The following is a 12,526-nucleotide window of genomic DNA, read 5'->3' as shown; positions in this document are numbered from 1 at the left end:
AATGACTGAGATTCAACTGTAATGACTGAGATTCAACTGTAATGACTGAGATTCAACTGTAATGACTGAGATTCAACTGTAATGACTGAGATTCAACTGTAATGAAACACAGAGAAAAAATCCAGTAGAATATTTGGCTAAAACAGACCAACCTATCACCTAACCATAAAAAAATACCCCCTTAAAATATTTCAAGCTATTCAAGTGAGTCATAATATGAAGCCCAATCTGGAAACCAAATGTGGCCCAACTATACTCGTACACAACATGTCACCATTTCCCCATTTCATCTACAATGGTAAGCATTGGGAGAGCTCTTTCTCTCTCCAGATCAGTCACAACTAGTTGCGTCAGAGATGCTGTCATACACACACACACACACACACACATCCTACTCTTGTCTAAAACGGTACACAGCCCTTCGCACCTTCCTCCCACACACACCAGACCTGTTTCCCAATCGACCACACAGTCAGAGTCAGGGAAAAACTTTGGGCCGTGGAAATGTCAGAGGAGGACATCAGATCTGGCTATCGTATCGTTGCTTAGCGACTGCTTCACACCACTTCAGACTGACGTATGACTCCGGGTTGAGCTGAATCACTGGCTGATCCTGACTAGACCAGTTGTTGAGGAGATAGTCAATAACGGGATGAGGAAAGCTCCACTGTCGCTGACCTTCTTGAACCAATTGAACAGTAGCTGACCCACTTCCATTACCCCTCATCTTCACAGGGTCAGAAAGAAGAGGCCCCTTCCATTACCCCTCATCTTCACAGGGTATGAAAGAAGAGGCCCCTTCCACTACCTCTCATCTTCACAGGGTCAGAAAAAAGGAAGCCCATTCCATTACCCCTCATCTTCACCGGGTCAGAAAGAAGAGACACCTTTGATTACCCCTCACCACAGGGTCAGAAAGAAGAAGCACCTTTGATTATGCCTCACCTTCACAGGGTCAGAAAGAAGAGGCACCTTTAATTACCCCTCACCTTCACAGGGTCAGAAAGAAGAGGCCCCTTCCATTACCCCTCATCTTCACAGGGTCCGAAAAAAGAGGCCCCTTCCATTACCCCTCATCTTCACATGGTAAGAAAGAAGAGGCCCCTTCCACTACCTCTCATCTTCACAGGGTCAGATAGAAGAGGCCCCTTCCATTACCTCTCATCTTCACAGGGTCAGAATGTAGTATGTCAATACTGTAGATGTCGAGTTTGAAAATCTAGCACCCAGCTTCTGGTTTACAGCCACCGAAAAACCTTCAATGTACCAAAGCATTGCTCTGTGTTGGTCTTGCACAATTCATATTTCCTCGATTCTTGCCATCCAACTACACATGCTACTTTATCCACTTCATAAATTAACTAGGCTTCTTTTAATTTAAACGTTTAAATTAGCTAGTCAGAAACGTCTGTCTAGCCCTCTCCGCTAGAATGAACAATATGCATCTTCTAGTGAACTATTGATAGGACAGGCACCTGTCAGTCACAAAGCGAGTGATGACAGGGAAACTGCTGGTTTGTCAGTCTGCTGTCTGTCCCGCCTCTCGGTACCTGTGTTATTTTTGAACACTGTGATTGGCTGCAGTCAACAACAAAAAAACGAATCACGGATGCTTCTTCATCGTCTCCTTTGAGGGGATTTTCATGTCCCATGTAATGTAAGTGGTAATGATGAGTTGACATCCACTTTATTATTGTTTTGAGGCACATTCATTTATTTTCTTTCTCACGCTTCATATACACTGTAGCAGGTCATGGAGTCGGGGCGCATAGGCCATTTACTGCACTTTGATTGATGACCGAACAGTAAGTGTTGGCTCATTTATGAAAGGTGTCGAACTGACTGAATAAAGTCAATCTCCTATATACTGTACATTTTCTATTCATAAATCATACAACGTAGTTATATGTCCATGCTACCGGGGCATGTAAACCAAAGATCTTGATTGTATTTTCCAAGAACTCAAAGCCTTTGTCGAGGCTTGCCAGTGATTGGTAAAGTGACTTGTCAGTCTAGTGATGGGTTGTTCCCGAACGAACGGCTCTTCTTCAACGGCTCTTTTAGGTGAACGTCGGGAACCAAAATGCAGCGTTGAGAGAGACGTTAATTTGGCTCCCTAATTTGCATACTGGTACACTGCTACAGCTTTTTGGTGATGATCTGCAGATAAACTATGACAACATTCAATGAAGACCTTGAATCCTCACTGCAGGAACAATAGGTACTGGAGAGAGAGCTTTGTGCATGACACAAGTCATTTTTCCAACAATTGTTTACAGACAGATTATTTCACTTATAATTCATTGGGTCACAATTCCAGTGGGTCAGAAGTTTCCATACACTAAGTTGACTGTGCATTTAAACAGCTTGGAAAATTCCAGAAAATGATGTCATGGCTTTAGAAGCTTCTGATAGGCTAATTGACATAATTTCAGTCAATTGGAGGTGTACCTGTGGATTTCAAGGCCTACCTTCAAACTCAGTGCCTCTTTGCTTGACATCATGGGAAAATCAAAAGAAATCAGCTAAGACCTAAGAATTGTTTTTGTAGACCTCCACAAGTCTGGTTCATCCTTAGGAGCAATTTCCAAACGCCTGATCGTACTATTGTTTGAACAGATTAACATGGTACTCAAGTATTAAACACCATGGGACCACGCATCCGTCATACCGCTCAGGAAGGAGACGTGTTCTGTCTCCTAGAGATGAACGTACTTTCGTGCGAAAAGTGCAAATCAATCCCAGAACAACAGCAACGGACTTTGTGAAGATGCTGGAGGAAACAGGTACAAAAGTATCTATATCCACAGTAAAACGAGTCCTATATCGACATAACCTGAAAGGCCGCTCAGCAAGGAAGAAGCCACTGCTCCAAAACTGCCATAAAAAAGCCAGACTATGATTTGCAACTGCACATGGGGACAAAGATTATACTTTTTGGAGAAATGTCCTCTGGTCTGATGAAACAAAAATAGAACTGTTTGGCCATAATAACCATCGTTATGTTTGGAGGAAAAAGGGGGAGGCTTGCAAGCCGAAGAACACCATCCCAACCGTGAAGCACGGGGGTGGCAGCACCATGTTGTGGGGTGCTTTTCTGCAGGAGGGACTGGTGCACTTCACAAATAGATGGCATCATGAGGACAGAAAATGATGTGGATAAATTGAAGCAACATCTCAAGACATCAGTCAGGAAGTTAAAGCTTGGTCGCAAATGGGTCTTCCAAATGGACAATGACCCCAAGTATACTTCCAAAGTTGTGGCAAAATGGCTTTAAGGACAACAAAGTCAAGGTATTGTAGTGGCCATCACAAAGCCCTGACCTCAATCTTATAGAAAATTTGTAGGCACAACTGAAAAGCGTGTGCGAGCAAGGAGGCCTACAAACCTGAATCAGTTACATCAGCTCTGTCAGGAGGAATGGGCCAAAATTCACCCAACTTATTGTGGGAAGCTTGTGGAAGGCTACCCGAAACATTTGACGCAAGTTAAACAATTTAAAGGCAATGCTACCAAATACTAATTGAGTGTATGTAAACTGACCCACTGGGAATGTGATGAAAGAAATAAAAGCTGAAATAAATAATTCTCTCTACTATTATTCTGACATTTCACATTCTTAAAATAAAGTGGTGATCCTAACTGACCTAAGATAGGGAATTTTTTACTAGGATTAAATGTCAGGAATTGTGAAAAACTGAGTTGAAATGTATTTGGCTAAGGTGTCTGACATCAACTGTATATTTTTCTTCACGGGGGGTGTCCGGGGGGGGGGCTACCTCCCCCCCCCCCCGGACACCCCCCTCCCTGGCTGGCTATTCCATGTTCAGGGAAAACACTGGTATAGGTTTCTCAATTCATCAACTCACCTCCTTTTCAAAACCCATTGGAGAAGAAGGTCAGAATGAAGAACCCTTGGACCTTCTACTCCAATATGATTGAGAAGGAAGCGAGAACAGAGGATGCAATGATTCACAGAAAGACAAAATTATGAAAGAACCATTTTCAATCTATTATAGAACAAATGTAATCTCTAGGCAGAACACAGAAAGCCAGTACATACACTGAGTGTAGAGAACATTAGGAACATGTTAGTCAATAAGCAGACACTCTTATCCAGAGCGACTTACAGTTAGTGCATTCATCTTAAGATAGCTACGTGGGACAATCCTATATCACAATCATAGTAAGTACACTTTTCCTCAATAAAGTAGCCATCACCAAAGTGAGAGCTAGAAAGAGGGGGGATTAGGACCTGAGCCACTTCCTGTGTGAGGTGTGGTTGTACTATACGGATATTGTAGAGCATGAACCTGCAGGAGTGAGTCACTGCTTTGATGTTTGCAGAGAATGACAGGGTGTTGTCCAGGGTCACGCCAAGGTTCTTTGCACTCTGGCAGGGTGACACCGTGGAGTTGTCAACCTTGGAGAGGTGTTTGAGCGGGCAGGCTTTCCCCGGGAAGAATAGCAGCTCCGTCTTGTTGAGGTTGAGATTGAGGTGGTGGCCCGACATCCAAGCTGAGATATCTGCCAGACATGTGTGTCACCACCTGGGTGTCAGAAGGGGAAATGAGAAAAGTAGTTGAGTGTCATCGGCATAGCAATGATAGGAGACCACGTGACGCTATGACAGAGCCGAGTGTTTTGGTGTTATAGGGAGAAGAGGACAGAGCCCAGAACCAAGCTCTGGGGGACACCACTAGTGAGAGTACATGGTGCAGACACAGATCCTCTCCACATCACCTGGTAGGAGCGGCCTGCCAGGTAGGACGCAATTCAAGAGTGTGCAGAGCCTGAGACGCCCAGCCCTGAGAGGGTGGATAGGAGGACCTGATAGAGCCTGAAACACCCAGCCCTGAGAGGGTGGAGAGGAGGATCTGATAGAGCCGGAGACACCCAGCCCTGAGAGGGTGGAGAGGAGGACCTGATAGAGCCTGACACACCCAGCCCTGAGAGGGTGGAGAGGAGGATCTGATAGTTCACGGTGTTGAAGGCAGTGGATAGAACTAGGAGGATGAGAACAGAGGAGAGATGGTCAGCTGTGGCAGTGCGGAATGCAGAAGAGCAGACTCGGTTGAGTGACCCGTCTTGAAGGGGTGGACTGGTTAGTGTCAAGAAGATCGTTCTGAGAGAGATAACAAGAAAGTTGATCAGAGACAGCATACTCAAGTGTTTTGGAAAGAAAAGAAAGGGATGCAAGTCTATAGTTTGACGTTAGATGAGTCAAGTGTTGGTTTCTTGAGGAGGGGAGAGACTCAGGTCATATAGATGTCAGAGGGGACGTAGCCAGTAGTCAGGGATGAGTTGATGAGGGAACTGAGGAATGGGAGAAGGTCTCCAGAGATGATCTGGATAAGGGAGGAGGGGATGGAGGAGGGAGGAGGGGATGGAGGAGGGAGGAGGGGATGGAGGAGGGAGGAGGGGTTGGGGAGGGATGAGGGGATGGAGGAGGGAGGAGGGGATGGAGGAGGGAGGAGGGAGGAGGGAGGAGGGGATGGAGGAGGGAGGAGGGGATGGGGAGGGATGAGGGGATGGAGGAGGGAGGAGGGGATGGAGGAGGGAGGAGGGAGGAGGGAGGAGGGGATGGAGGAGGGAGGAGGGGATGGGGAGGGATGAGGGGATGGAGGAGGGAGGAGGGGATGGAGGAGGGAGGAGGGGATGGAGGAGGGAGGAGGGGATGGAGGAGGGAGGAGGGGATGGGGAGGGATGAGGGGATGGAGGAGGGAGGAGGGGATGGGGAGGGATGAGGGGATGGAGGAGGGAGGAGGGGATGGAGGAGGGAGGAGGGGATGGAGGAGGGAGGAGGGGATGGAGGAGGGAGGAGGGGATGGGGAGGGATGAGGGGATGGAGGAGGGAGGAGGGGATGGAGGAGGGAGGAGGGAGGAGGGAGGAGGGGATGGAGGAGGGAGGAGGGGATGAGGGAGGGAGGAGGGGATGGGGGAGGGAGGAGGGATGGAGGAGGGAGGAGGGGATGGAGGAGGGAGGAGGGGATGGAGGAGGGAGGAGGGGATGGAGGAGGGAGGAGGGGATGGAGGAGGGAGGAGGGGATGGGGGGAGGGAGGAGGGGATGGGGGAGGGAGGAGGGGATGAGGGAGGGAGGAGGGGATGGAGGAGGGAGGAGGGGATGGGGAAGGAGGAGGGAGGAGGAGATGGGGTCAAGCAGGCAGGTTGTTGGGCGGCCAAACCTCACTAGTCACAGGATTTCATCTGGAGAGAGAGGGGAGAAAGAGGTCAAGGTTGTAGGGTAGTTCTGTGTGAGTGGGACCTGTGGACTCAATAGGTTGAGTGAATGAGTGGGTCCAGTGGACTCAATAGATTGAGTGAATGAGGAGCAGATATCGTCAACCTTCTTTTCAAAGTGGTTGTAAAAGTCGTCCGCATAGAGGGACGAGGATTAATGAGGGAGGGGGACGTGGAAAAGAGTTTCTTAATAAGGATAGAGGCAAAAGCTTGACATTTAGAGTGATAGAAAGTGGCTTTAGCAGCGCATACAAAGGCAGAGAGGTAGAGAGGAGGGAGTGAGGAGGGAGTGAGGAGGTAGAGAGGAGGGAGAGAGGAGGGAGTGAGGAGGGAGTGAGGATAGGTCCTCCGGAAGTTTAGTTTCCTTCCCTTTTCGCTCAGCTGCCCGCATCCCTGTTTGTAAGCTCACAATGAGTAACTCACCCACGGAACAGGAGGGGTGGGCCGAGACGGCCAGCCGAGACGGCCTGGTGGAAACGGGACAACGTGAGGAATAGGATGCAGAAAGGGAGGAGAGTAGGATTGAAGAGGCAGAATCAGGAGAAAGGAGAGACGGGTTTAGCAAAAAGGAGAGATGATAGGATAGAAGAGAGTAGTGGGAGAGAGAGAGAGCGAAGATTTAAGGTGCATGACCATCTGGGTAATGGCTGAGTGGCTCGGGTTGGAAGAAAGGGAGACAGAAAAGGAAACAAAGTAGTGATCACTGACCAGGAGGGGGGTTGCAGTGAGATGAATAGACGAACAGTCTCCAGTAAAACTGAGGGGTCCCGTGTGGCTCAGTTGGTAGAGCATGCTGATTGAAACACCAGGGTTGTTGGTTTGATTCCCACAGGGGACCAGCGTGAAAAATGTATACACTCACTACTGTAAGTCGCTCTGGATAAGAGTGTCTGGTAAATGTAAAATGTCATCTGTATTGCCTGTCTTGTGATTGGAAAAGGTCAACGGGGGTTGGAAAATTTTTGTTGAAGTCACCAAGTACAGGAAGTAAGCTCATCAAGGTGTTGTCCAAAAAGTTATACTTTGGACTCATCTGTCCATAGAAAACTCTTCCAAGAGCTTTTGGGAAACTTGAGCCAATGTTTCGGACGAAATGGGTCCTATTATGTCTGGCCAAAAACAAACACAGTAAGAACTTCATACCAACGGTCAAGCATGGTGATGGTTTGGGGATGGTTGATCAACAACTACAGGAAGCATTTGGTTGCAGTCATTGCTGTTGAAGGTGGCACAACCAGTTATTGAGTGTAAGGGGGCAATTCTTTTTCACACAGGGGAATTAGGTGTTGCATGTTAAATAAATAAGTATACATTTTGGGGGTTATTTTTAAACTCAGGTTCCCTTTATCTAATGTTAGGTTTTGGTTGAAGATCTGATAACATTCAGTATCAAAAATGTGCTAAAATTGTGAAAATCAGAAAGGAGGAACATACTTTTCACAGCACTATATGATCCCTTATTGATGTCAGCTGTCAAATCCACTTCAATCAGTGTAGATGAAGGGCAGGAGACAGGTTAAGAAGGATTGTTAAGTCTTGAGACAATTGAGACAAGGATTCTGTATGTGTGCCATTCAGAGGTTGAATGGGAAAGACAAAAGATTTAAGAGCAAAAAATTGTGCCTTTGAACCGGGTAGTAGCTGCCATGCTCAACGGTTTGAGTGTGTCAAGAACTGCAATGTCAACAGTTTCCCGTGTGTATCAAGAATGGTCCACCACCCAAAGGACATTCAGCCAACTTGACACAACTGTGGGAAGTATTGCAGTCAATACGTGCCAGCATCCCTGTGGTACGCTTTCAACACCTTCTACACCCTAACAAATTGAGGCTGTTCTGAGAGCCAGAGGGGGTGCGACTCAAGGGATCAGAAACCTGGAGACAGGACAAGGCAGGCAGCTACAAGAGATCAGAGACAGGACAAGGCAGGGCGGGCAGCTACAAGAGATCAGAGACCGAGAGACAGGACAACGCAGGGCGGACAGCTACAAGAGATCAGAGACCGAGAGACAGGACAAGGCAGGGCGGGCAGCTACAAGAGATCAGAGACCGAGAGACTGGACAACGCAGGGCGGACAGCTACAAGAGATCAGAGACCGAGAGACAGGACAAGGCAGGGCGGGCAGCTACAAGAGATCAGAGACCGGGAGACAGGACAAGGCAGGGCGGGCAGCTACAAGAGATCAGAGACCGAGAGACAGGACAAGGCAGGGCGGGCAGCTACAAGAGATCAGAGACCGAGAGACAGGACAAGGCAGGGCGGGCAGCTACAAGAGATCAGAGAACGAGAGACAGGACAAGGCAGGGCGGGCAGCTACAAGAGATCAGAGACAGGGAGACAGGTCAAGGCAGGGCGGGCAGCTACAAGAGATCAGAGACAGGACAAGGCAGGGCGGGCAGCTACAAGAGACCAGAAACCGGGAGACAGGACAAGGCAGGGCGGGCAGCTACAATCAATCAAATTTATTTTATATAGCCCTTCGTACATCAGCTGATATCTCAAAGTGCTGTACAGAAACCCAGCCTAAAACCCCAAACAGCAAGCAATGCAGGTGAAGAAGCACGGTGGCTAGGAAAAACTCCCTAGAAAGGCCAAAACCTAGGAAGAAACCTAGAGAGGAACCAGGCTATGTGGGGTGGCCAGTCCTCTTCTGGCTGTGCCGGGTGGAGATTTATAACAAAACATGGTCAAGATGTTCAAATGTTCATAAATGACCAGCATGGTCGAATAATAATAAGGCAGAATAGTTGAAACTGGAGCAGCAGCACAGTCAGGTGGACTGGGGACAGCAAGGAGTCATCATGTCAGGTATTCCTGGGGCATGGTCCTAGGGCTCAGGTCCTCCGAGAGAGAGAAAGAAAGAGAGAATTAGAGAGAGCATATGTGGGATGGCCAGTCCTCTTCTGGCTGTGCCGGGTGGAGATTATAACAGAACATGGCCAAGATGTTCAAATGTTCATAAATGATCAGCATGGTTGAATAATAATAAGGCATAACAGTTGAAACTGGAGCAGCAGCACAGCCAGGTGGACTGGGGACAGCAAGGAGTCATCATGTCAGGTAGTCCTGGGGCATGGTCCTAGGGCTCAGGTCCTCAGAGAGAGAGAAAGAGAGAAGGAGAGAATTAGAGAACGCACACTTAGATTCACACAGGACACCGAATAGGACAGGAGAAGTACTCCAGATATAACAAACTGACCCTAGCCCCCCGACACATAAACTACTGCAGCATAAATACTGGAGGCTGAGACAGGAGGGGTCAGGAGACACTGTGGCCCACTCCGAGGACACCCCCGGACAGGGCCAAACAGGAAGGATATAACCCCACCCACTTTGCCAAAGCACAGCCCCCACACCACTAGAGGGATATCTTCAACCACCAACATACCATCCTGAGACAAGGCTGAGTATAGCCCACAAAGACCTCCGCCACGGCACAACTTAAGGGGGGGGGGGGGGGGGGCGCCAACCCAGACAGGATGACCACATCAGTGACTCAACCCACTCAGGTGACGCACCCCCTCCAGGGACGGCATGAGAGAGCCCCAGTAAAGCCAGTGACTCAGCCCCTGTAATAGGGTTAGAGGCAGAGAATCCCAGTGGAAAGAGGGGAACCGGCCAGGCAGAGACAGCAAGGGTGGTTCGTTGCTCCAGAGCCTTTCCGTTCACCCTCCCACTCCTGGGCCAGACTACACTCAATCATATGACCCACTGAAGAGATGAGTCTTCAGTAGAGACTTAAAGGTTGAGACCGAGTTTGCGTCTCTGACATGGGTAGGCAGACCGTTCCATAAAAATGGAGCTCTATAGGAGAAAGCCCTGCCTCCAGCTGTTTGCTTAAAAATTCTAGGGACAATTAGGAGGCCTGCGTCTTGTGACCGTAGCGTACGTGTAGGTATGTACGGCAGGACCAAATCAGAGAGATAGATAGGAGCAAGCCCATGTAATGCTTTGTAGGTTAGCAGTAAAACCTTGAAATCAGCCCTTGCTTTGACAGGAAGCCAGTGTAGAGAGGCTAGCACTGGAGTAATATGATCAAATTTTTTGGTTCTAGTCAGGATTCTAGCAGCCGTATTTAGCACTAACTGAAGTTTATTTAGTGCTTTATCCGGGTAGCCGGAAAGTAGAGCATTGCAGTAGTCTAACCTGGAAGTGACAAAAGCATGGATTAAGAGATCAGAGCCCGGGAGACAGGACAAGGCAGGCAGCTACAAGAGATCAGAGCCCGAGAGACAGGACAAGGCAGGCAGCTACAAGAGATCAGAGCCCGGGAGACAGGACAAGGCAGGGCAGCTACAAGAGATCAGAGACAGGACAAGGCAGGCAGCTACAAGAGATCAGAGACAGGGAGACGGGACAATACAGGGCTGGCAGCTACAAGAGATCAGATGTAAAACAGGAAGTTACAGAAAAAGCCCAATAACATAACTAGTTTTTTTAACAGACACTAAATTTGAATGTTTCTGTTTTAATTATGTTAATTTTCTGTATCTTATGTAAGCTACACTGAAATTTTGTTTTCTTTATCGTAAAGTGCCAAATGCTCTATAGTGGCCTAAGTATTTGTGTAAATACATATCTAACTATAACGAAGCTCGTCCTCCTCTTCTGAGGAGGAGAAGCGAGAAGGATCACAACCCAAAACTGAAACCCAGGCTACCTAACTATGATTCTCAATCAGGGACAACAATTGACAGCTGCCTCTGATTGAGAACCATACTAGGCCGAACTCAAAAACCAACATAGAAAAACAAACACAGACTGCCCACCCAACTCACGTCCTGACCATACTAAAACAAAGATAAAATAACAGAACTAAGGTCAGAACGTGACACTAACTCTAATTTGGGTAATGTTTTCAGGGAGTTGTCCTCTCTTCCAACGCCTCATCGGAGGAAGGTTAGGAAGGCTCTGCTCTGTGCCAACCCCTGACTGGCTGACTGACTCATCACAGTGTGGGAAGGTTACAGAATGTACAAATCAGGAAACAGTCATAACCAACACTGCAGATATGAGGAGGGTTAGGTGAGGTTTTCAAGAGCAGGGTTCTGTACTGTGTTATATAAAAACACTTATCAATGCAAAACTTGTCAACTGAACCAAATGTTAGAGGTATCTGAGTAATGCAGAAGAGGCATGGTATGTTGTTCATTTGGCAGACATGAAAAGGAATGTAGAAACTGTTCAGATGTTATACAACATACTGTCATACAGTACACTTTCTTCTCCCTCTGACAGACACACACACACACTCATTATGCACACACACACACACACACACATACTCACACACACTTACCCTGTCGCACAAACAGTATAAAACATGCGCACACTCTTTTACTCACACCACCACACATTTAGATGTATGCAAATTCCAGTACTCACATGTATGTTCCTGGGTTTCGTCTTGCTGAAGAGTCTGTGCTACCGCTGCTGTTCTCTGGTCGCCGGCTGCATCAGACGGTCGTCAACGGACATAAGTCTTCCTCAGAGCCGCCAGCACGCCCCTCGCCTCACCCGCTGTCTCCGCCTCACACTCTCCTGTTGCAGTCTAGCCCGGGGGGAGGCTTCTCACTCCCACCCCGGGGGCCGGTGCTCGGGCCGGGGCCTGTCCCACCCTGGGGGCCGGTGCTCGGGCCGGGGCCTCTCTTGATATGGGAGATGGTTCTGTTCTGTCAGAGTCCCTCTGCACGGAGCCTGGACAACAGAAACCAGAGGCACACCAGTGATAACCAACACCAACAACACAACTAGCACAGAGCGACGAGAAAGATGGGATACAAAACTACACACACACAATATGTGCAATAAATAGACAATTACAAAGATACAATGAGACACAACTAAGGTAATAGAAGTAGACATTATGTGGGAGGTAATTGTTCCTTTGAGACAGTCAGACAGAACACCAGGATTGAATAGTCTAATTTTGTCTGATTCAACCACAAACACCAGGGAGGTTTTCCAATGTCTCCCAAATAAAAAGATATTGAATATCTTTTGGAGCATGGTGAAGTTATTAATTACACTTTGGATGGTGTATCAATACACCCAGTCACTACAAAGATACAGGCGTCCATCCTAACTCAGTTGCCAGAGAGGAAGGAAACCGCTCAGGGATTTCACTATGAGGTCAATGGTGACTTTAAAACAGTTACAGAGATGAATGGCTGTGATGGGAGAAAACTGAGGATGGATCAACAACATTGAAGTTACTCCACAATACAAACCTAAATGAGATAGTGAAGCCTGTATAGAATAAACATATTCCAAAACATGCATCC

This window comes from Oncorhynchus mykiss, chromosome 20, assembly GCF_013265735.2.
Source record: "Oncorhynchus mykiss isolate Arlee chromosome 20, USDA_OmykA_1.1, whole genome shotgun sequence".
NCBI lineage: Eukaryota > Metazoa > Chordata > Actinopteri > Salmoniformes > Salmonidae > Oncorhynchus > Oncorhynchus mykiss.
The sequence above is the reverse complement of the archived record's forward strand: the minus strand, read 5'-3'. Positions refer to the sequence as shown.